Source organism: Corvus cornix, chromosome 2, assembly GCF_000738735.6.
Source record: "Corvus cornix cornix isolate S_Up_H32 chromosome 2, ASM73873v5, whole genome shotgun sequence".
Lineage (NCBI taxonomy): Eukaryota > Metazoa > Chordata > Aves > Passeriformes > Corvidae > Corvus > Corvus cornix.
In genome coordinates, this window is record NC_046333.1 from 142,119,081 (window position 1) to 142,143,356 (window position 24,276).

A 24,276-nucleotide genomic window follows, 5' to 3' on the forward strand; every position below is an offset into this window, starting at 1 on the left:
TCCCCTAAAATATTGCTTTTTATCTGCTTGTGGGTGGTCTAATGGCACCTTGGATTATATTACAAACATAGATGGATTGGTTCAAAGTGTCCTGCAGGACCCTCTCCTTCTCTATTTGCCATCACCTACTATCATTTGGGAACTGACCCAAAAATATAAGATTTGGCCCTTCTGTTAAAAGGAAACTAATGTGATTAGTTAGGTAAGTAAGTAATGGGTTTTTTAGAGAAGAAAGAAATTTGGTTTTGGAGAAACCAAAACTAAATTTGTCCAAGATTTTTAAGGAAATGAACAAAGTGAAAAAATATGTTTTGGCTCAAGCTTTAATGTTTCTTATAATCTGGAATGAAAAGTTTTCTCTCATTGTTAGGTGTTTAACCCTTTTGCTTAATTTTGGTTGAGGTTTTTTGTTTGTTTGTTTTTTGTGGGGGTCTTTTAAGATTGGTTTAATGTTGCTTAGATAAAGTATCAAATTGTGTCAGTTTTGCTGAAATGAAGTGTCAAATGCAAAAATTCAGCACTTCTGACTCAAAGGGGTTTGCTATTGCTTGGTCCTTTCCTGTTTTGCTTCTCCTCTTTCTTTTCAAGTGAGAACCATTTGACAACTTAAGGCTGAATTTTCCAGTGAAAGGACTCTTTTAAAACAATGTGCTGTAATGAGTTTGCTACTGGTAAATACTTCAGGTGTAGGAAATTGCAGCAATTTCTCGTGTGAGTGAGAGGTTCAATCCTATGCTGAAGTCAGAGCTCCCCCATTGTCCTTATCAAAGGGCCTGTTATTCTAGTCTATAGCACAATAACAGGAAATTCAGGTCCCCCCCAAAAATACTACTGTGATAACTGTGTCCATTTCACTTTTCTCTATTCCTATTGCTATTTCAGTGGTTTTATTCAATGATGGATGCCAGCGACTCCTTCAGCTGGAGCTGGCACCTTAATGGTACCCCAGGGATGTCTTGGGCTAAGAAGCAGAGGAAAATTAAGTAGGTTATGATACTTCACACTGTAGTTAAGGATTTAACTTCAATAGAAGTGAAAGAAGAAATAGGCAGACAACTTAGTTTGCCATCTTAAAGACAGGGAAAGGCACCCATAGCAAATAGCTGGAAAGCTGTCAAATTCACCTACTTACTAAAAAGAGGAATATTACTCTAATTTGCCCTAAAGAATATATCTGACAGTACTGATGGTGCCAGCTTTCCACACGTGCTACAGCAATGGCTATGTTTTCTGATCTTTCCCAATCTTTGACCAACACAATGCCCTGAAGAAGATAATTCCCACTTACTAGAAATATAGAAACATTGTCAAAAACTTGTACAACTTAGCATGTTCAGTGTGTGGTTTTCAGCTTATTTTGGATGTTGATGTCTGTTTTATTTGCTCTCAGGTTTAGTTTCATGGAGTTCTGTTCCAGCCATAATGCGGACATATGCTATATTTTCAGAGCTTTCCCTGGTGTATAGTCAAGATGCGATGCACAGTCACTCGTACTCCGAGCACGGTGTTCACTCACTGTCAGAAAGCACAACCCTTTGGCAGTGTGCCAGGCAGGACTGCAAAAAATCCTGTCTGCTTTTCAAGAACAAGCCCATGCCTCTGTTTTTGAAGGAGAAAGTTGCCTGTTTCCTTGTTAATCAGGTGCTATAAACGGAAAACTTTCCTCTTTACTACAGTTTTCTTTGAAACACATTTTAATCACTGTGGGGAAGCAGCGAAATTAAATGAAAGGAGGATGTTAGGAACCACAGAGGAAAAAAAATCCCTCCGTTTTGAGGTGTAGAGTTTGCTGTACAATGATGTTCAGATGTTCAAACAAGCCACAGATGTGAAAAAATGATCACAGGTGAAGACCTGATGGGTAATAGTGCACTGAGGTCTCTGCACACAGAAAACACCCACCTTCAGCATCTACTCCACCCAAAAAGCATTTGCCATTTTGTTTGGTCATCCCCTGCAAGATCTCAGCTGGCCACCCTTTCTATCTCACTGATCCCAGAAGGAAGGGATTTCCAGGGCAGCACAGCCAGGGGGTTGGGACTTGTACATCATCACTGCAGGTGGGGACATGATAAGAGCAAGGCTGTGACCTGAGCAGTTCAGGTTCCCTGTCCTTAGAGGTTCTTACTGAATCAGATTTTGTGTGCAGTAACCCACAATATCTTTGGCCTAAGCAAGATCTTCAGCATCATACCAACTACCTCAGTATGTTTGATTCTGGACACAAAAACTATGGTTCACATCTAAGTCGAAAGCCATGTCCAGATATGAGCATGACTATGACTGTGAGGGTACCCAGAACATTTGCTTGGAAGCTGTCCAGTCTGACACAGCATCTCCAGGAACTTTGGGACTAGCAGCCAGAGGCTGGGTAAGATGTACAAGATCCTCTAAAATACCACTAGAAAACTATCACTGAGCACTGGATTTGCTTACCTAGTGTCTATGTCTTGTGTTGCAACTCAGCATGTTGAAAAGTAGGGGAGGGTGACACCAATCAAACTTCTCTACTGAGTCTTTTCTTGCCTTACTGGGGAAAAGGAATCTTTCCCACTCCAGCCCTTTTCTTCTTCCTCCTTTCCTTGTCCTACTGTGATGTAGCTAATTTCACATCTGTTTACTGAAATGTTTTATCACCAGGAAGAGAGGCACAGGTGTATGACTTTCTGCTGAAGAAAATTCTTTTGATACACAGATTTTCATATGGAAGGGAGAGGAGAATGGATTTCATCACCTGTCTCTGCTCCTGATCTATGCCAGGGGTGTCTGCCTTACAGGTAGGTGACAGTCAATACCATGTGCTCTAGATGTCCTGTCAAATGTTGTCTTCCAGAATTCAAAATTAGGAATCCATGGGAAATTGATTTTGTCCCGCCATCCACTTTGATGTCCAGCAATGTTTCACTTGAGGTAATAAAATCCACTTCAAATACCACAGAACCATTATCTCCTAGCAGCCAACATGGGCTGACATAGGGTAGACGTGACCAAGAAGCCACAATATGTTGGATGCATCATATGACCAGGAGTCTGTGTGGTACACAGTGAAGCTGCTGAAGAGAGAGCACAGCCTCCAGGTGAATTCAGTGAAATACCTCCTTACCCTTCTTGTTTGAAGGTGTAGTATGGATAGGATTCTTCTGCCAAGCAAATGCACAATGTTTTTTATGTGGCTCTACCTTGCTAAGACCCATCTTTTTTTTTTCTTACCCCAATGATTCATTTCCTTTATGACTAAATGCCTCTGCTTGCAATTTTCTTTCCAGGTTAAACTCAATCACCCCTTATGCTTGCCTGGTGTTTGGGAGTTACAGCCCTGCACAGAAGCTGCACCTGGACTATGGGGTGGAGGTTGTAGCTGTGTTCACACACCCCATTAGCAGGTGTTCAACTACACCTGTGGGAAAGGTAATTGCTTCACCTGGTCCTGTTCATCTGTCAACACAAAATTTAGGCTTTTACTTTAATGATTAAAAGGAATTTTTCTTTTTTAATTTTTGCATTTGGGTGGTCACATGTTAAGAGATCCACCTGATTTCAAGATCATTCCCAACTGACTATTTCAGCAGGCAGCATTTTCCAAAGTGTTTTCCTCCCTTGCAATTCATTAACTTAAATTTTACATTAAATTACAAGGCAGACATACATGTACATAGACACTCAAGGATGGTCCTTTTCCACTACACTTGTTAACTTTTTTTTCCTCTAAATGTAACCTACCAGTATGAGTTCATACACAGAGACAAAGAATACATAAAATGTGCTAGCGTGTTCCATAGCTCGGTCAGGAATATAAACTGTTACTGTCTCACATTAGTGGGAAGGTCCTTTTTGGTGAGTGCTGAGGGCAGAAATGCTGCTGTTCCTGCAGGCTGCCAGCAGAGAGCAAAAGGGGCCCAGACCGAAACCCTTAGTCAGCTCTCCTCGTGCCCTGGATACACGCCGCTCAAAGAGAAGGGAAAAGTGGTTCCTTATGCTCTATAGCGAACGCGGGTTTTTCTCACATATCCCAGAGAGCACGTATAGTTCAGCTACTTTGCTGCAAATAATAGGGCTCATTTAACCCTTTCAAAAAGCTGCTGCAAAGGAGCTGTCACATGAGCTGTGACACTGTGGGGAAGCAACTGCTGTGATTTATCTAGTTGAAGCTCCTGACAGCACTTGGATTTCATCCATCCTGGGGCACGACCTCTGTATGAAAGGTGACTATATGATCCCACCACCAGATCAGCCTTCAGTCTCTTAGTGAGATCATTAGAAGGGTCTGGCAGCTGGGCTCTGTGTTTGCATTAGTCTGTAGGCTGGAGCTTTAACTATTGACCCAGTCTTACAAATGCATGAAATTGCAGTTACAGTCGATAGCCTGTCACTGTTGGCTGTGCCTGGACAGGTTCAAGAAGGGAGTTTGCATTTCTCTTTCTGCAGCAATGGCACTGTTCATCCTGTCCTGCTCAGAAACACTTCCACTTGCTCCCCTGTGAAACTTTATGGCACTTCATGTTAGTAAAGGACACTGAAGAAAGGATTTGGGCTGACAATTGCAAGCAGTATTCAAATAGCAGCCAACGTGTGATGAGGATGTTGCCAGTGCCTCAGATCTCCATTGCCAACAGTCTAAAGCTGACAAATAACACAGGTGGGACACGTCAGAGTGGGACCATAGAGTGAGGGCAATGGCTGAAAAGGGTTGGTTTTTTCCCAATTTCTCTTTTATAACAATGAGTAAGAGCAGGTCTGGTATAGATTAGTGTTTATGAACCAGACAGTAGTGAGCCTTTAGAAAAGGGATTTGGCTAGGCTCTTACAAAGTGGCTCATTAGTCTAAACTCTTCTCACATAAACTCAGAAAACAATGCAAGGTCTCTCTGCAGAGGTTTAGGGGCTGAGCTGCCAACACCTGCTCTCCACAGCAGGCAGGCAGAGGGGCCACCAGGCTTGCCTTGCAGAGCTGTGTGGATGGGTGAGGCATGGACCCCAGCAACAGATTTCCAATGAACTGACCCTGAGCAGGAACAGAGAGAAGGGGTAGTGAGAGGAAACCTCCAGCTTGGACCAGGAGTCAGAAAGTGAAGGCTTCCTCTCCAGCAGCACTTCGTAACCATGAGATTATTTTAACTGGGTTCATTATGTGAATTATATTACAGTTCTTCTGACAACCCTGATATCGAAAAGGACGGAAGAGTGAATAGTTTCCAAGAATAGTTACTTCAAAGACAAACTAAAATGTGAGTTAACAAGGAAAGGAACAGCCATCTTCAGTTTTGCTGCCTTTGACAGTGAAATGTAAATCACTGTAGGCAGAATCATTCAACCTTGGGTCCAGAACCAAGGGAAAAATGTTTTTAAGGCGATTCACAACATTCAGTACATGTAAACTCACATAGATGAAAATTTAAGATGGAGATCTTGTTCTTAAGTGTTTTTAAGGAGGTATTTAGTTCCTATTTTCCTCCACATTTTTATTATAATTCCAGTCTACTCACTCCATAGATATTTCCATCTGAAATTATTTCTAGCATTTCATACTGATATAAAAACAGCAACTTAATTAATTGAGAATTGGAGAATGAATGAGAAAAAGACAGTGGGGATTGCATTCATTTTCCTTTCATTTATGGGATACTCTTTTTGCATGCTGTGCAATTGTTCACATGGGAATCGGTTTCTACTCTCAACTTTAAGTCCTCCACTATGAATTTCCATTACAATCACTCACAGTAAAATTCAAGAAGAGTTTATTCCTATGAATGCCTCCACAGTGTCAATGACAGATGGTTTGAGTATCAAACAGACCTGTGAATAGTGGTAAATTTCTAACCTATTTACAAATCCTTTCTTAAGCCATTTGGCCAGCTTTAATAGGGAAGAAATAAACATTTAAAAATTAGGCAGGCAGCTTTTGCTGGGGCTTCTGGTAATGTTTGGAAGTCTGAGAAATGGTGAGAAATGTAACTGGGGTGTACTGGTTCAGTGGTCAGAAATGTAACACCTCTATGATCTCCTGCTTGTCTCGCGCACAGCTGCTTTCTGGCATTGCCTCCTTTACATTTCATTACATTTTGAGCTGAACTCTAAGGTTCATCTTAACAATACTCTTCAAGGAAACTGTAACAGCACCACAAACTGAGGCCAGTGGGAGCACAGTTACATGGGATTGAAAGTGGCACAGGGTATCGGGGCTCTGCATTCCTGTTAAAAGGTGCTCGAGCCCTTTCTCCACAGTTCTGACTTTACACCTCCCTCTTGCCACTGCTTGGCATTTCTGACTCTTTTGCTGGAGTTTTCTCATGAGATTTTGAGTGAGGTCCTGAAATCACGAAAGCTGCAGCTAGGAGCTAAAACTGTTGTTAAATATCCATTTTGTCCCAGCCGTCTCATGAGCTCATTCTGTAATAAAAATGTTAAGGGAAGCAGTGCCTCAGACCTGTAATGTACATCTGATCAGCAAATCTCTCTAATGACAAGTCCCTCATATCTGGATAAGACATGGTGACAGAAAACATTTAGATCATTGATAGTGGACTTTAAGCTGCAATCCAGGAAAATGTTTTCCAACAGGAAGACAATCAGCATCACATAACTCAAGAAAACTCCAGAAAACACCAGATAACTTTGGACGTTTCTGGAAATCTGGTTTGCTTTGTGGTGTTGGAATCTAAGCAGAGCTATGAATTTTAAGTTATGAAGATGGTAACTGTCAACAATTATGGTTATGAAATTAGTTTTATGATGAAACAGGAAGCTGCCTGGAGTGTCTTGTAGACTGGATACACATATATATTTATATTTATATGTATTTATTCCTGCCTCAGCATGTTCTGACGGCTCTCCTACATTCATCTATCTAACCCCAAGGGGCTTACTAGGGGACCTATTGCCTTGTTCTGACTTCTTTTCTGTCACAAATAGCAGGAGAAGACTCCCCATGCTACTGCTGGAACATTCCTCACTGTGAGGCTGTGTGAACGTCTACAGTGGGGTCTTACTTTAGAGGAGTCATACAGGGATGTCTGATTTGGAAAAAAATAGAAAAGAGATAATAAAAAATAAGGAAATAATATACAGAAATGCAGTAAGTTGTGGAGACAGGAGTCTGCAATTTCCATTTACATGTTTTCAAGTTATTCCTTCAGTTTTACTGTAAGAAAGAGGTATGGGGCATCAGAAAAAAGCTTTATAGGAAGCCTCAAAGCTCCATTTAAGTACAAACCTGGTAGTGTTTGTGCACAGCAAGAAGTGGCTGCCCATCTGAAGAAGAACAGGTCACATAGGAGGTCACTAACACCTTTGTCCTGTGATCCAGGTGACACTGTCCGTGCTGTAATTATGCCTCCCCTGATGGGGGAGAATTTTAGAGTTTTTTCCAGGAGTCTGAGAGATGAACGGGACCTTCAGCCTTCTCTGCTTTCAGATAGTTGTTTATTAAGTCTTATCAGAGAAATAGGGCCACTTAACGTGACCCAGACATAGCACAGATCAGAGAAGGCAGGAGAGTGCTGAATTATCAAGATTACAGAGTCTTTTAAAAGTAAATCACCCAATGAACACTTAAAATGAAAGATATTTTCACTTTTCCACCAATGTATAATAAATTGTCTGGTTGCGTAGACAGGAACTGTGGAATTCTTTATCCAATCATCCCAAACTACTTCTTCTGCAGAATATGGAATAGTAGAAGAAGAAGAAGGTCTGGAGAACAAAAATCCTCCATTTTGAAGTGGTTTGCTTTTATCTATTTACTATATTAGCAAACCCAAATCCTCTAAATTTTTCACCCTGTGACAATCTTACATAATACTCTATCACCTAGTTCACACCAGTGTAGATTCTAATTCTTCCCAGAGGGTAGGCAATTTTCTCCAAGGATGAAGGTCAAAAACAGTGTTGTCTAGGGGGGTAGAACTCTTCAAAACAGGCAGAGAAATATTCTCTGCACTCTGGGTTCCCACAGGGAAGGCAAAATAGTTGGCACAGGCTGCAGTGCATGGGAACGAATGAAGATGAAGGGGATTACCTTCCCCTATAAAGTTTTCTTGGGCTTCTACCCCAGTTGCAGGGCCTAATGGGCACCCTCATTTGTTTCCCATTAGCTGTAGAAATGGAGGTAAAAAACGCTGCCTTCACCTGAACCACAAGATGAAAGAGCCCTCCAAGCACTGAAACAGTTACCAAATGTGTCCCGTTTCCTGAAGCAGACAAAACAGGGACAAAAAATAAGTTCAGCCTACTTATTTTTTCTAATTCTCTATCAATTTCAGTTAGTTATACCAGAGCAAGGTTATTTTTTAACATTTTCCCATTAAATTGAGATTGGTAACCCTAATGCACACAAAGACAGAAACATGATTAGCTGAGCCAAACACACACTGAAATATTGTTTAAAGACAAAGATTAATTCCACACTGGTCTGCACACAAGGCCTAGAGAATTCTCCTGAACTAATATTTGATGTTTGTCTGCTAAATAAACTACTCAGTTTTCATTAAGATCATCATTAAGAAAAACTACAGGCAAGGAATTACAATATATATTAACAACATATATTATTACACTTCAGAGGGAACATTTATGAGCATAAGGAAATGATGGGGTTTTTATTATTATTTGCAGTGCTTTCTTGGTGCATGATGCATATCTACTCTGTTCTCAGTGAATTGTAAAAAGGAGCAGGAATATGCTACTAAATTTATGTTTTTTCTTTATTTCTTTTTAAGTCGGAAGAGTTTTACCCTCTAAAAAGAGCTTACCATTTCAGTTTCACAGTTTGTTTTTTCCTCTATATAGTATGATAAGCTGAGACAGAGTAAATATTCAATGGCTATATCTGTAGTCCAAATGAAACAGTATTGAAAAAACTTGGATTCAAGGGATGGTAATGTACAAGGTAGGGTGCATCTTGCAATGTTTTCTCATAAAGAAAAATAATCTCTTTAAAGAAAAACTTACTAATCTAGGAAGACATAGCTAATTGTCATTAAAGGGTATAGCGTAGTGCTCTGCTTAATCACCACTGACATTACTGATGATTTGAACAGGCTTCTCCCCAAAAATTTTCCATGGTTAACACAAAAGAGCCATGGTATTATCTTTCTTATGAGATGAGCAGCTGAGAGAAATGATGAAAGGAGATATGATACTGTTTGCTACAATCAATTATCGGTATGGATTTAAAAAAGCTGAGAAGTTTAATTAGCTTTGTGGATGTAGGCACTGCTCATTTATATTTCTTAATATCTGAAAGAATATTCCTGTGATCAACACATGGATGGCATCACATCTCAGTTAGACATAGTGCAAAACAGTGTCCCAGTCCCCATACACAAGACACAGATAACAGTTCTTTCCTGATGTCACAGCTGTTAGAGAAACCACACTCATTAAAGGCATGAAATACTGCAATGCTCAGGTGGAGTCAGGGGGGTGGTAGGAGTACAGAGCAGGAATTCACCCATGAGAGTATCGTATGCCATTGCCCTTGTCCGTGAAGAATTGCAAACCAACTCTCTCTCTGTGGACCAGACCAGCAGACAGGACTCCAGAAGAATCTCACTTGAGACTGGCCATGCATTTGTAAAATACAAAAGTGGTTTTCTGCTCAGATTTGTGTTTCCTTCAAGACACCTTTGTGCCTAGAACACAGAAAAGCTGAGAAAATTGCTGAGATGTTCTCCTGACAGTGGCACAATGTATGTGCCACACTCAGAATGCCAGACTGCAACGTTAGCTAAATCTGAGGTAGGGTTACAAGAGTGGAGTGGGTTTGCACATAGCCACATGGATGGCTTAGAGTGCTGGGTTTTATATTAACAGCTCATAGTAGGTCTCTTACTGCCAGAAAAATAATACAGAATCTTGCAACATCACTGTGATAATGTGATATGTCTCCATAACATTTTCAAACATTATGGCACGCTGCCTGCTGGAAACAGGCAATAGGCTGTAGCCTGTGGTAGTGCTACAGCCTTTAATCTACAGTTTTGTTAAACACAAAGCCTTTAGATATTCAAGCTTGTTTCAAATTTCTGTGTAGATATGAATGATGAATGCCGGACAAATTGTCAGAACTGTTTAGAATAACTTTGATTTTTACTTCCAGTTGGGCCCACTCTTTATCTGGGATAACAAGCAGTGGGATGCAATATAAAAAATGGCAAACCACAACTTCAAGAAACTTCTACTTCTGTTGAGTATGGACACAACACAGGAGTCTCAAAATGAGACTTTATACTACTTCGGCATTTGTGTGAAGAATCCTTCCTTCTAATCAGTTTCACATGCTTTTACAGAAGAGCCACAACTTAACATTTGCAGATAATTCAAAGAATTATAAGAAATACTCATTTCCTCATGTTTTGATTTTTTTTCTCTTCTAATCATGTGGGGATTTTTAGCAGATGTGATTCAGAAAGCACACAGATATCAGGCTAATGATTTGACTCTTGGTTACTGTTAGAGACAAAGACCAAGCAACAGAACATAGTAGCAGCAATGCAGAGTATTTGGGTCAATATTGTAGAAAGGACTTCTGCATTTAGACAAGTTCTTACACAACTATTATTGAATAAAAGTAGTGCTCTGCCACTCCCAGGGCTGGAGGAAACCTTGGAGAACAGAATCAATGTCTACATAAGAAGAGGCTGAAGGATCCATCAGCCCTGTGGTATTTTTTGACTGTGTCTGCTCTTCAAAGAGCACCAGCACTGCAAGGATCCATGCTGTGGATCTCAAATCCCATTATCAAAACAAAGGACTGGGCCTCATCACTTCCATTTTAACATGACATTAAATGTCATAACACTTAGCAACTGACTGTACATCTTATATATGTGACTGAAAACATCACATTATTGCCGTCAGCTTACACACTTTTACGTTTACAAGTTTTCCAGCAGCTGGAAGACCCTGCAGTTCTTCTCCCAGATTCAAATACAGTGTTTTGCCCTGCATGACTCATGAGGGCTGTGGTCCATTTTACCAGTTAAGGAATTACAAGTCTGTACAGCAAGGCTTCAGTGGAATGAGGACATTTCTGGTGCACAGGATTTTGTCTGATCTGAAACACCACCTGGTCTCATTGAATAAATCTATTGTCTTTTTTATCGGTGTTTTAACAGTAACAAAGTGAGTGCAGAGACTGAGTTAAACCAAAACAACCAGCTCAGGCTGTGTGTTGTGCCTGAGTACCCTGGAAACAAAGAATGAAAAAAAAAAAAGTACTGTTATAATGACTTAAAATATTGCCTCTGTGAATTTATCCAAAAAGAGACATGCATATAAAAAATGTGGGAACATGTTGTTTATATAAGCTTGGATAAATACAAAACAAAGATCTAACTACAGTTTTGTGGCAGTATTTTCTTTTCTTTTAGAATGAAAGAGATGGATATACATTCAGGAATCATTTCAACATTAATAAAGATTTTTTTCTTTGGCTCCATCATACTTTCATCTCTTCTTTCCAACTACATATTAGGGTGTCTGTTGAGAGGTCCCATATTTATGGTTTGGATCCTGCAACAGGCCACTTTTTTCCCATCTCATTCATGACCTTTCCCAACCATCTGGTTAGTAATGGGTTTACAAGTAATTTCATATTTTCTGAGACTGCCTCCAGCCAAATCAATGTAGAAATAATAGTAACCTTTTGGGATAAACCATATAATGTCAAATTCACCCAATATGAATGATAAAAGACAGAATATGGAAAGCTATTTCCTATAATTTTATGGCATTTTTAAAAAAAATTTTTAAATGACCTATCCTTTCCCAGGTCCACTTTTCTAATTTATTTGGAATAAATTAATATTATTTCCTCATGCAAAATGAGGACAAAATTATTTATTATCTAAGTCATCATAGATATGTAAGACATGTATAGAATATTCAATGGCACTGTTTTTGTCTGCAAACTATTATCAGAACATTCCTGTGGACTGATCATATAATTCATTTTCTTTCAATATGAAAGTATTTTCCCAGGTTGTGGCCACATCAATAGTGGTGAAGGAGTGCCTCATAACGTGGTGCTGTAAGAACTGGAGACTGGTATGAAACTGGCCTTTGCTGTGGCAGTCACACCTTCTAATGGAATTGTTAGTTTTGCAATCATTCTGTAATGGGGAGCTTTCAGGTTCAGTATTTTCTCTCACTGTGTGAGGCAGACCTGCAAGGGACATGAGGGCATTCCTTACCCTCTTGTGGAGATGCTGGTGGCTAACCCTGCCTCACAGAAATTCTTCAGCTATTGCACTTTCTGTAGCTATGTACTCACAGCAGACATATTCAAATAGTATCAAATAGCAAAACGTTGGGTAATAAATATGTACCTGATCTATTTGGTTGCATCAATGTGGAAGGAATACAACAATAGCCCTTCTTTCCTTAAAAGAAAGGGCAAAATTCTCTTCTAGTCTTGAAAGAAAAGGTATTTCTAGGAAAGAAATATCTAATGGCTAGAGAGGGAGGCATTTCTCCCTTCGGCTCATGAAAGAAAGATTTAAATCCTGTCCTCTCTTGTGCTGATTCCTAATGTGAAGCTTAGGTTACTTGCTTTGGGGCAAACATCTTTAAACCTCCTTTTCATCAACCAACTCTCTTCATGAACTGGGTAGCCACAAACTCTGTCAGTCGTAAGTTGTCGCATGTAGCATTGCAAGAGGAACCCTGTGACATTTCCATTCTTTCTGACAGTCTTTCCTCCTTCTGGGTTTTAGAGAGTCTCAGCATCTATTTAAAAATGTACATGAAAACCCATTGGCCTTTTGTGTTCAGAACTCTAGCTACCACCTGGGAAGTGTGAAACTACTCTGTTGTACTATCTTGATTTTCTTCAGACTTGTGATTTTTTATGCGTGCCATTGGAAAGAGAAGAGTAAATTTTACAGCTGAGTTGAGGAAGGACTCTGTCCAGCAGACAGTGTTTGTAGAAACGAGCAAAGAGCATAAGCAAAGGAAGAGAAAAAGAGGCTTTATTTTGGAGTTGGTGGTTGTTCCTCACAGCAGCATACAAAGCCAAATGGAGACACTCCTGTGCAGTTCAAATTCTTGGACCTGGGCAAACAATGCATTGAATATTTTTAAGAACAAAATCGTGTATGTCAAAAGGGACTAGTGAGTTTTGACACTGGTAATGCTGTGGCATCACAAGGTTACTCACCTCCAACAGGAAGGTAACTCAGAGCTTTCTGAGCAAGGTAATTTAAAGCTTCACCCAGTTCTGCAGCCATTTCTCTTCATGCTATGCAGTTTAAAGGATATTAACCAGTATTTTTTGTTGCAAGTGTTCCCTACTACCTTGCATGTTCTTCTGAAGGTGCTTCCCACTCTCAGATGCATGGTCAAAGAGTGTGTGCAGTTTCCATCAATCTGCATGGCAGGTACATTGCTTTTTGTGGTATGTCCCAAAGGAAACAGCTCCAAATATCACTCTAAGAGAAAGCAGCACAATATTATAGACCACATTGGTTTTCTGCTTGTATTCCTGGTGTGTCTGAGAGACCCTAGACTAATACTGTCAAGTCTGTGAAATGTAACTATTGGTATAAACTTGTTTGTTGCTGCCATACTTTCACTACACTTGAGTAATCATCTTCACTGGAAAACACTTAGAAATTACTGAAAGTCCCAGATACAGAATAATGCCCTGGTCACTTCCCCAGGCAAGATAATTTCAATTGACCTCTGCAGGGCTGCAATCTTGAGTAGGATTTAGGGGTTTACTTTAAACTGAATACTTTAAGAGCTGAAATATGCTTCCCCTGCTCTGTTCTGGAAGGCAAACAGGACCACTGAGTGCTACCATGTCAAAACTTACTCAGCACCCCACTGCTCAGTTAAGCATCTCCATGTACGTGGAGGCTGCATCACCTCTCCCCCTCACCCCAGACAAAGTCTATCTCTGCTCGATCCTGGTGATCTGTACCTGGATGTTGCATTCATTGCTGGACAGCAGGTGATTCCTTACAAACAGAAGGCAGTTTAGAAAAAGATATTTAAGAACAATTACAATTTTAAAGCGAATTATTTTCTTTAACAGCTAAGAGTTAAGTGTTTTCAGGTTGTCCAAAATCAAAAAGCTGGAGCATGACAATGGTCCACAGATATTTGAAGAATGCAAATTTTCAAAGGTAAAATTATTACCTGGGTACAGAAATTGTGGATCTGAATATGAAATGAAAACTGTAGAGCTTAGGGCCAGGAAAATATCCATCTGAATGGAGCAGACTCCCAAGGGAAAGTGTTAAAGACACTATTTGTGGAAATGAAATGTTTAAAAACATTGTTGGGCTGCTTCCTATTTCTGTACACAAGGGAACAATTTTTCACAGATAAGGACATAGACAACATGACCTGATAGACCCTTTCTACCACTAGACTACAGGATTGAAATCCAGGACCTATATCCTGAACTACTGAAAACAGGACTGAGGACAACAGTGTTATGCTGATATCTATCACTTGAAGATCTGGCCTTACCTCAATTTTTTAAAGAATAGGACTGGGAAACTAACTTCCTGCATCAATAAACCTGAGTGTGATAAGTGTTGCATGCAAGGAAATATCACATATACTGAATCTGTTCTGCAAAAACATTTTTCTGTTTGGAGGTACCACAACAGTGCCAAAGAAAATCAAACCTAATCAGACTTGTTGGTGTTTAAAGATTTATAGTTCATTCTTAGCCAAAAGCTGTGGTAATTAGCACCACACCAGGGCCTGGACACAATCCAGTTCTTTAAGGCATAACTAGTAAAGTGCCACATGGAGTGGTTTTGCTGAGGTCACATATGGGACATTGTTTTCTACTTGAAGAAAGCAAGTCTCTGTCATTCCTTCTGCCTTTCATGGAGACTATTTGATCTGCCACCAAATGGGAAATTGAGACTGAAATAGCCAACAGCATAGAGACTGCACTGAGGGCAGCAGGCAACCCACCAGCCAAACCTCTCTGCTACAAGGAGCAACCAAGACTGATGGAAGCTGCGTAAGCGCATTTCATAAGTGCAAGAAAATTAATCCCGAAGCAGGCAAGAGAATGACTGACATGATTTATGTCATTTTATTAAAACAGACTTTTGTTCAGGCCTCAAGAAGTTGACTTGGCTGGAAACCAGGCTTTCCTGGCCTTGGTACAACCCCCAAATGATACTGCTGCAAAAGGTGAGGAACACATGATCTTCCATGAAAGGCCCTGAAAGTTACAAATAAGAAGTTAAAAAGCATTAAAGAGAAGCTTAATATAGCCATACAATGAAATCCAGTAAGCCAAATGTTAGCTGAAATTATAGGTTTTGAGTTTGTGCCAAAAGCCATCTCTACCCTCCTTCCTCTAAAGATATCCCTCACCGGTGGCTTGAATGTATTTTTGAGCCCATGGGGGGGCTGTAGATTCCACACATGCTTTCTTGACTGAGTCAGTCTTCATGTAACTTTCACATCCATAGGTCAGGTAGAAAGTGAGATGCATCACTGTGTTGCCTGCAGCCAGTGTGAAACATGAGTCAAGGCAGTTTTTGATATCTGAAGTCCAGTACTTTGTGCTGCAATGTAATGCAAGACTAAACACAAAACCAATAGTGACCATGTCACTGCAATTCCTGAAGCTGATTCCTCACTCCTGTAGTTCCTGTACAAAATGTGGGATGGGAAGCTCTGCTGTCCTGTGGTGGTGGGAGGTATCCAATCAACACTCACCCCTTCCCGGGCTAGGAGAGAAAATAGTGTGAGCCAGGCAATCAGGGCACAAATTTACCAAGGACCATGATGCATGACAGCACATCACCTTTATCAGCAAACTGCCTGGCTGAGCAGGAAGACACAAATTCCAAGGCTATATTTCCATCAGCTGTAGATATTTCATTTACTGACATTTTCCATGATGCACAACAGATAATGTGCATAAAGAGCTTGACGTTCCAGTCTTCTGAAAATTATTAAGGGTTTTGCAACTCTGCCCATATGATCAACTTCTTTCTGTGTAGCACTTTGGAAGTGACTTTACTGTTACAGTTCCTGTACTTGTCAAAGCAGGATTTACCATATTAATTTTCCTTTATCATGCAATATAGCTATAGGGGAACTTATTTTACACAAGGTGATGCCAAGTTATTTTCTAGGAAGAGATATTTGAAATTCTTTGAAAAAACATGAAATAAAGGAAAAATATTTTTTAAAACAGAGGGAAGAAAGCTTGATTTCTGGCCTCTTTTTCAGTTTAAATTAGGGGGGGGAAGTGCAAGAGACAAGAAAAAGAACATTATCTCCAAGAACTTATCTGCATAGGACAATTATGAGAAGTCTGTGCCACATACGTAGGATTATCTCTTACAGTTATGTGGGGATTCACTGAGGATCAGAAGCTGGGAGCCTCCCGATGTGCAATACAAAAGCAGTTCCGGTGGTTTGGAACGATTTCTACTTCACTGGGTCATTAAAGGATAGACACTATGATTGCATTAAAAAATTTTGCATGACTCTGCTGCCTTTCTGTGGTTTCCTGGCAGCACTGAGTGGCTATGATCTGTAAGCAGAGAGGAAGGCTCCCACAGAATCCAGAGCAGCCTTCTAGGGAGGGAAGGGAAAATCCCCTCCTTGATCCATCACTTTCTTACGCCCAGTTTTTTTGTGACAGCAGCAAACGATGACTCCTACATGAGCCAGCATGACAAGAATTTAGTGTGTAAAAGGTTCATTTCATAGTTATGTACTTTAGCCAATGACTACCTAGGGTAGCCTGCAGAATACAAATTAAATCCTATACAGTAGAGCTAATATTAAACTGTTCTCCCAACTACTGCTTTTAAATCAGTCAACCCAAACGCATAAAATTTAGCCTACTATATTTCACACATTAGTGAGTTGACAGCAGTTTGTTCATATTACTTATGGCTAGGGCTGGAGACTCATGAATTTCCTTTAGCTCTTGAATAGCACATTCCAAGGATATACTGCTCAGCCTCTGTTTTTCCCCTACATTTGTGAAAGTAGCATCACTTACCTACTCTCTAAAAGCAGGTTTTGAAGGTGCTTTAGTATCTACAAAACACTTTGAAAATAAATAAAGCACTGGATTTGTGCTTTTTTCTCCCCAGAAGGACAAGGATTTACCTCACCAGTTTCAGCAAACTAGAGACTGTTTAAACAAATAGAAGTAATTTCAAAAGTTGACTGTTACTTTCTAATAAGAGTTGACAGGATCCTCCTGAAACTGAGGAGTTTCCAGAGTTTGCAAACCTCATCCTGAAACCATTCCAGCTTGGAAAGACAGAATGGCCTGTTCAAGAGGGAGTCTGAATTGCAGTCCTCCTTCTTCCTTCACCAACCCATGCAGCTCGACACTGAGCTATGCCGTGCACAGTGTAGTTATCAGACGTGGATTTTGGATAATTGAGGAATGACACAACTTTTGGGGCTGAAGAGGGGTACTCCACTCTCATCTGTTTGCAGCACTTTCTGGGAATGGGAGAGGGGAAAGCAGCTGCTGCTCAAGTGCCCTCTTTTCCTGGTAATTGCCAACTGCTGCTATAAAGCGAAGGTGCCTCACACCTGCACAGACCAGGAAAATCCCATGTATTTATTGCTGCTGCTGTCCCTGAAAATCACCTAGCCCCTCATGTGGCAGGAGAGAAGTCAAACAAGGAATATTTTTTATTTTAAATAGCAGATGAGCTCTTTAGGAGGTTGAAAACTTCAGAGTGTACTTCACACTTTACAGGAGGTCACAGCAGTGGAAGCCCACACGTGTTGCTGTCTATCTGCGCAGTGTTTGACACTGGCACGGGGTCTGGTGACTGCAGACCATGAGGTTAAAACTTCAATATACTCTTTTTTCAGAACAGAGAAGTAACTTGAGCTTCAGCCTGTTGAAACCAGCCCAGAAAGAGGTTGCACTGTCCACTCTGGTGTGGGATACCGTGTCTTTGTCTCAGTGAAGTTGAGAGATGGCTCATACTGTATACAGCACATGACACAGTAGGCTTACCACAGAAACTTTTGAAAAATGTGGTTTCATTGTGTTTCATGAACCAATCTGTTACAACAGGCTGCTACATCAATTTTCCTTGAAACAATATATATATGGGGCTGAATTCAGAAGGTATATTCCTGAGAAGCTCCATCAGTGACATTTTCACATAAACCCAGGGTCATCTGGGGAAGCAAAAAGCTCTATGAATGAAATTCTTTTCAAACTATCAAGATTCACTGTGGAAGCAAAAGAAAAAAAAGCTGCATGAAACATGCTCTTAATTTGGGAGGGTAAAAAAGGAAAGATCTACTTATTGGCCATTTCTGATAAGGGAGCAAAATATATTTGGAGAGGAAGATCATAACTTCCCTGCCTGTTATATTAATCTTTCTCTGCTGCTTTTCTTTTTCATTTCTCAGTCCCTCTCATATCTAGGAAGCCTTCTTACCTTCATGTGTAGTATAACTTTTATGCCTCAGTGTCAGGTTCAAAGACAACGTCTCTCTTCAACCTTGGTATCAAATCTCTTCTTGAAGCTAACACATAACATTGGAACTATTAAAACTGACATTAATTTAACAAGTAACATTCTTCAGCTGCCCCATATGTCTACCCACCTGTCCTAACAACAAAATAAATGTGTTAGCTTAAACCAGCACATTTTAGCTTATGTCTAGGTGAGCTAAGAACACATGTGCAGCCAGTTACGGTGGCTTGGCTGCCTTGCCAAATTAGCACATTAAATTGCAGCTGATTGCATCCCCATCCTATAAACTGAAAACTAAGTTCTTAAATCAGAGTTGCTCCAGAAAAATTTCCTATTTCTTTCAAATCACATAGAAATAGGGGTTTAGTACCAGTGCTTTACCCACAGAAACAGGTGCAGACTGAGTGGAAGTTTGTATTTGAGACTCATACATGTATATCCAGTACAATTTTAAACTTGCATCAAATCTTTTTTCAATCATAAGAATGTATCTGATATTTATTTGCTGTCTAAAATTCTGTGACAACATTTTGGTGAAACTATGGTACTTTATGTGGATGAGCATGGAATTAAATGGATTACCCTAAACTAGCCAAAAGTCATTCCTATAGACTTTTATTTTTGCTATGATAGTTTCATTGAGCTCTACTGGGAACACAGTATGGTGGAAATTTTGCCTGGATTTAAAAAAACAGTCAGAAAAGAGATATCATTCAATCTCAAGAAGTCTGAGTATACATGAGTCTGCAAATCTTGATATGACATAAAATTTCTCACCAACAAAGAGAGGAGGATATTCCACACAAGGAAATATTTAAAGCAAATAGCATGCTAGATCACCCTGTGGAGTGACCTGAAGCTCTAAAGAAACTAACCCAGACTCCGGGAACTTTTTGCCCAGCAGCTTCATGTGACTCTGCTATCCAGCTCTGTATTTGGTAATAGCTCAGGTAACACAGAACTGTGCAGCCTGAATATGGCCTTTAAGAACACCACAGAATATTTATAGATCTTCATTTAAACTAAGACTTCATTGTAATCCAATTTCAAAAGACTCTTTTCATATAAATCTCTCAAGAATTCCAGGACAAAAAAATAAAATTTCTGGAAAAGGTAAATTCTCCTAATTTAACATAAGATACCAACCTTTATGAATATGCACCCACATATTATCAGGTAGTCTGAGACATCATTGCCATTAAAATATATTCTGATGAACAGATTTGTACATAATGAAGTTGTAAATGACAGTTGTAATGGCATGGGAAAGTGAAAAATACTGTCTGTTATTTGAATAGAAGTCTCAGTTTGTGAATGTAAATGTATGAGTCTCTTTGTTTACTTGAGTTTGAACACTCAGCCTATATCTTAGTTTAGTATCTATCTAAAACAGACTCGGCAAATATTTAAAAGGAATTGACCTACTCCTTCTTTACTGAAGTTAGTACAGTTTCAAACAATGCTCTCCCATTTCTCATGAAAGCTCCAGTGCTTCCACTTCATCAAAAAAGGTGTTTCAAAGTGCTGCAATCCCACCCAGTTCTGGTAGGATAAATTCCATTTATTCCTTTTGGTCATCTTTCCTGTTCACCTGTTAACATGGCTGAAAAGCAATAAACCAGTTTCAGGTTAGGCAGATCAAAAACTAAACTGAGACTGATGGTTAAGCATAACTGAGCAGCTTTCAGAGCTGCTGCTGGTGATTGACTAAGATTAGATTTGTTTAAATGACGGGAAGATATTTATGAATGATTTTTCATACCATTTTACAGTTTAGCTGAAAATTTTAATTAATAATTTTAATTAGGTTTAGATGTTTGCATACCACTTTTCTGGGCACTTCAGTTATCCCAGTTGACAAAAGAAATGGATCCAAGAAATGGGGCATTCTGAAAATAATGGGAAGGGGTACAGGACATAAATTTTAGCTCTACAGTTTGAAATGCAAGTCATTCTGTTATATAATTTTTTTAATTATTGCAATTATCTGAAAAGAAAATTGCATATTTTCCAGGCAAATACCAATAGTGCTTGATTTATTATAATTTCCACAAAGTTATATGGAAGATCAAAATTTAGAACAGATGAAAGGGACAAGTTCTTTTTGACTGGTACTTTCATTGTAGTGCGTCTTGGATTTGACCTCATTCTGTCACTCCAACGAACATAAATACTACTGAAGAAAACAGACTAGCGATATTCTTCAAAACTGTATAAATATATTCCATATTACCTTATGTATATGCGACTCTTGATCTTCCTCTGCTGCAGCACTGATGATATTGTTACCATATGGTTGGCCATGTGCCTTCATTTACCGTGGTTCAGTGGTCCAACAAACATGGGAGAAAAAGACTGGAATCACATTCAGTGCATATAACTGATGAAATGAGGATATGTAACAGAAAAAGCAGTGAGCCAAAGAAAAACTTTCTTCAAAGAACATTAGAACATGCCAAAAAATAAGGAATTTCACTTTTTAAGGCAATTCTAATTTGTGAGCAAAATTCAGTGGCTATAAGGACAATATGTACTTAATGCCTTCTGTTTAGCCCTTATGTTCCAGGTTTTTGGCTTTGCTTCGCAAGAATTGCTTCATGAAGGAACCACTTAAAGTGATGAAATATAGAATATTCCAATGCCCTTCCAGTGATGTATAGCAAAGCTTGCCTGCATTATATTATCCTTTGGTCTATGGATTAATCCTGGCAGTTGTTTTCTAGCAAATATCAGCCTTTGGTGGATCATGTTGAATCATTTACCTTGAAGTATGGGTTTCATTGTCATTCAACTAAACAATAATTCTTTGTTCACTTAGCTGGATTCAGGCACTGTAAGTTACCCAGAGTATCTACAGAGTGAATTTTAGAGTATTATTTCTGTGAAACAATTCTGCCAAATGCATGAAACGCACGTCTGTATTCCTTTAAGACTTGGGGTGAAATAAGCTCAGTTTACCATATTTAAACATTATGTTGCAACTATACCCACTTCCTCTCATCATCTCCCTCCAGCTAGCCCTCAAGCCAACCAAATGTCCTCATCTGAAGTGAACAGAAGATTCTAATAAAAACCAAGAATGTGCCTATGCTATACTAGTGCAAGGCTAAGCCAGAGGATGTTCACTGTAACATCCTTTATTGCCTGGGTTTAAGAGTTTGGTTCTCTGTTACATGGTTTTTCCCAATACATCCCATGCACAACAGAGCCCCTCTAACCACTGACTTGTAACATGTACGGGACATACATTTCTGTTGCAGAACAAATGTCTGAGGAAATGCTTTTCTGGGGAGGGCTGAGGGCTGAACTTGGGTGATATGTACATGGAAGATGCATAGATACAAACGATGATGTGATTGCTAAACAGAAAGCAAATGGAGAGGAGTCACTCTAAAATGAAACAGCTAGCACAGGAAAATCGGCTTGCATAGCTCTGAAAAGGTCCATGGCCAACTTGCGGTCTGTATTTTCTGTGCAAAAGAGTGCATAAGAAGTAAAGAAACATCAGGATGCCAAAATATGATGGCAGTCCTGTGTTTAACTATGTGTACAGCCTAGTACCTTATCCTTTTCTATTATTATTGTCACTGAAAAGGAGTCAATTGCATTTGTCTGATCCTCATTGCACTCTACAGGTGGAGGGGAAGCAGAGAGGAAGGTGCTGAGCCCTTCTCCCTGTATCCGCTGATAAGAAGCATGGACATGATTCAAAAATGCACCTGAGGAGGCTCAGACTGGATACTGGGAAGCATTTATTTACCAGGAGGGTGGTCAAATATTGGAACCGGCTTCCTAGAGAGGCAGTTGGTGCCCCAAGCCTGTTTAAGAGACATTTGGACAATGCACTTACTAAAGTGCTTTAACATGGTCTGCCATGAATTGTTCAAGCAGTTGGACTACATGATAGCTGTAGGTTCCTTCCAACTGAAACAGACTGGTCTATTCCATTAGCTTACCCCTATATAGCTCTGAGTCACGCCAAGACCATTCTGGCCTTGGAAGACAACTCAGAGGCATTAGAGTTACAAGATTTTATTACAGTGAACATCTGTTAGGATGAAGACAAGGGGATATCATGGTAGAAATTCTCTGCAGTGCTTCCCACTCTTTGCTGAACCACATCTGAAGAACTAGAGGTGAATGCTCTTGTATGAGACTGTGCCAGGATAGCAGGGAGTTGCTGTGTGGGGCCATACAAGCTAGAAATGAACTCACTGGCACGGAAGCAAGTTCAAGGAACATAAAAGGTATAATGACAACTGTAGGCCTTGACTTCCTCGTTGAACGTGATAATGTCTGCAATTAATTGACTGCAAAGGTATTTTTATTGTCTAAATGTCATTTGTCCATGGGACCTCTCTGTCTTGTATGCATTCCACATGGACTGAGGATAAATAAAGAAAAATCTGCTGTAATTTTTAGGTAGCTGACCAATACTGGTGAGTTTGAGTTAGACAACACTTTTTCTCCCTTGTTTTCTGTATGTCAATTGTTGCTGTTTACTAATTTTTGTTAGCCTTTTAGTCTCCAAGAGATTAAATGTAACCCAATACTTTCATGTAATGCTTCTTCCATATGTATATTTAATTATCTGCTTTTTCTTCACAGACACTACTATGGAGAACAATACATGTTTCCAAAGATAATGAGAAATGAGAACTGAAGAAGTATTAAAGGCAGAACAGTTGGGGTATGACAATTTGTGGATGCTAAGCAGGTAATGGCTAGAGCCATAAAATAGAGGTGTTCAAGTGTTAGACTATGCAGATAAAGAATATGGAGGAACTGCTGGCTTTTGGCTAATGAAGAGCTCAGTTTCATTTTCTGAATCTGGGCCAAACATGCCACAGTCCCTTATGTTGTACTGCAAATAGTGAGAAGCAGCTAAACACAAACTCATCAAAATGAGGGACCACAAGGAAAGGAAAACAAACAAAGAAGGGAGCCACACAGGAGTTCCATAGTCCTGATGTTGTGCTCTATTTTACAGTGAAATGTAGCAAGTTCAGGTTTTGGGGTTCCTACTGAAAATTTAGGTTACTCCAGCTTGTGCTCTTAGCTGGCAATATAGAACAATAAATTATACTACAAGGTACATGAGGATAAACAATATTTCCTTGCAGGCAGACACGGTGTCCCAAGACTGAAAACAAGCGGTATAACTGGGGAAAAGAAGAAATGTTAAACAACTTGGAAGGACCTGGATAGTCAACAGCAGGCAATACTGCTAAGTCTTGTCCTACCCTTAATCACACCATCAGTTTCCCCCCAGTCACACTATGTGCTACTTCATGTCACCTTTTTCACCTAGATACCTTCAGAAAGAGTGAAAGAAATCACCAAATAAAAAATGTAAACCACAGCAGGATCCTAAACCTCTCTTCTACTCACATCCTCACTTTAGCAGTGTCCTGGATATACTCTTACTTCTCTTCTTCATGGACATAAACCTGATATTCTTGGCTGCACATGTCCTGTCTGAAGTAGGAGGGGAATTGCCTCCTAATGTTAATTATAGTCAGTGAAATAAAGGCACTGCACTGAAAAATGAGAGCCCTTCATTTGAAACATCCTACTCTGAGAGATCAAGAACCTCATTTCACCTACGGTGTCTAACTCCGAGGCAGAGGGCAGCTGCTCCCTCCTCACTTTGGGTCAAAGGTTTTTTTACGAACATCTATTGTGAACTTTAAGCACAGACTTTTAAAATGAAAAATGTAAAGTGTATCTGTATCTCTGTTACACAGGATTGGTACTTGCAATGTTTCATGATGCTTCCACTAGCTCATTGGTGAAAGCCCCAAACACTTTCTTTGCTTCCCTT

General features: G+C 39.7%; 1 long non-coding RNA gene across 2 annotated transcripts in view; it reads right to left on the reverse strand.

The window, feature by feature from the left end:
* Positions 1-7,736: 7,736 nt before the first annotated feature.
* Positions 7,737-24,276, reverse strand: part of LOC109145297 — a 38,271-nt gene continuing 21,731 nt past the window's right edge. For both annotated transcript variants that reach the window (XR_002046608.3, XR_005601551.1), the window contains exons 2-4: positions 20,686-20,832; positions 19,878-20,055; positions 7,737-18,501 (exon numbers count right to left, since the gene is read on the reverse strand). This is a non-coding gene — a long non-coding RNA (uncharacterized LOC109145297). The remainder of the gene's footprint in view (positions 18,502-19,877; positions 20,056-20,685; positions 20,833-24,276) is intronic.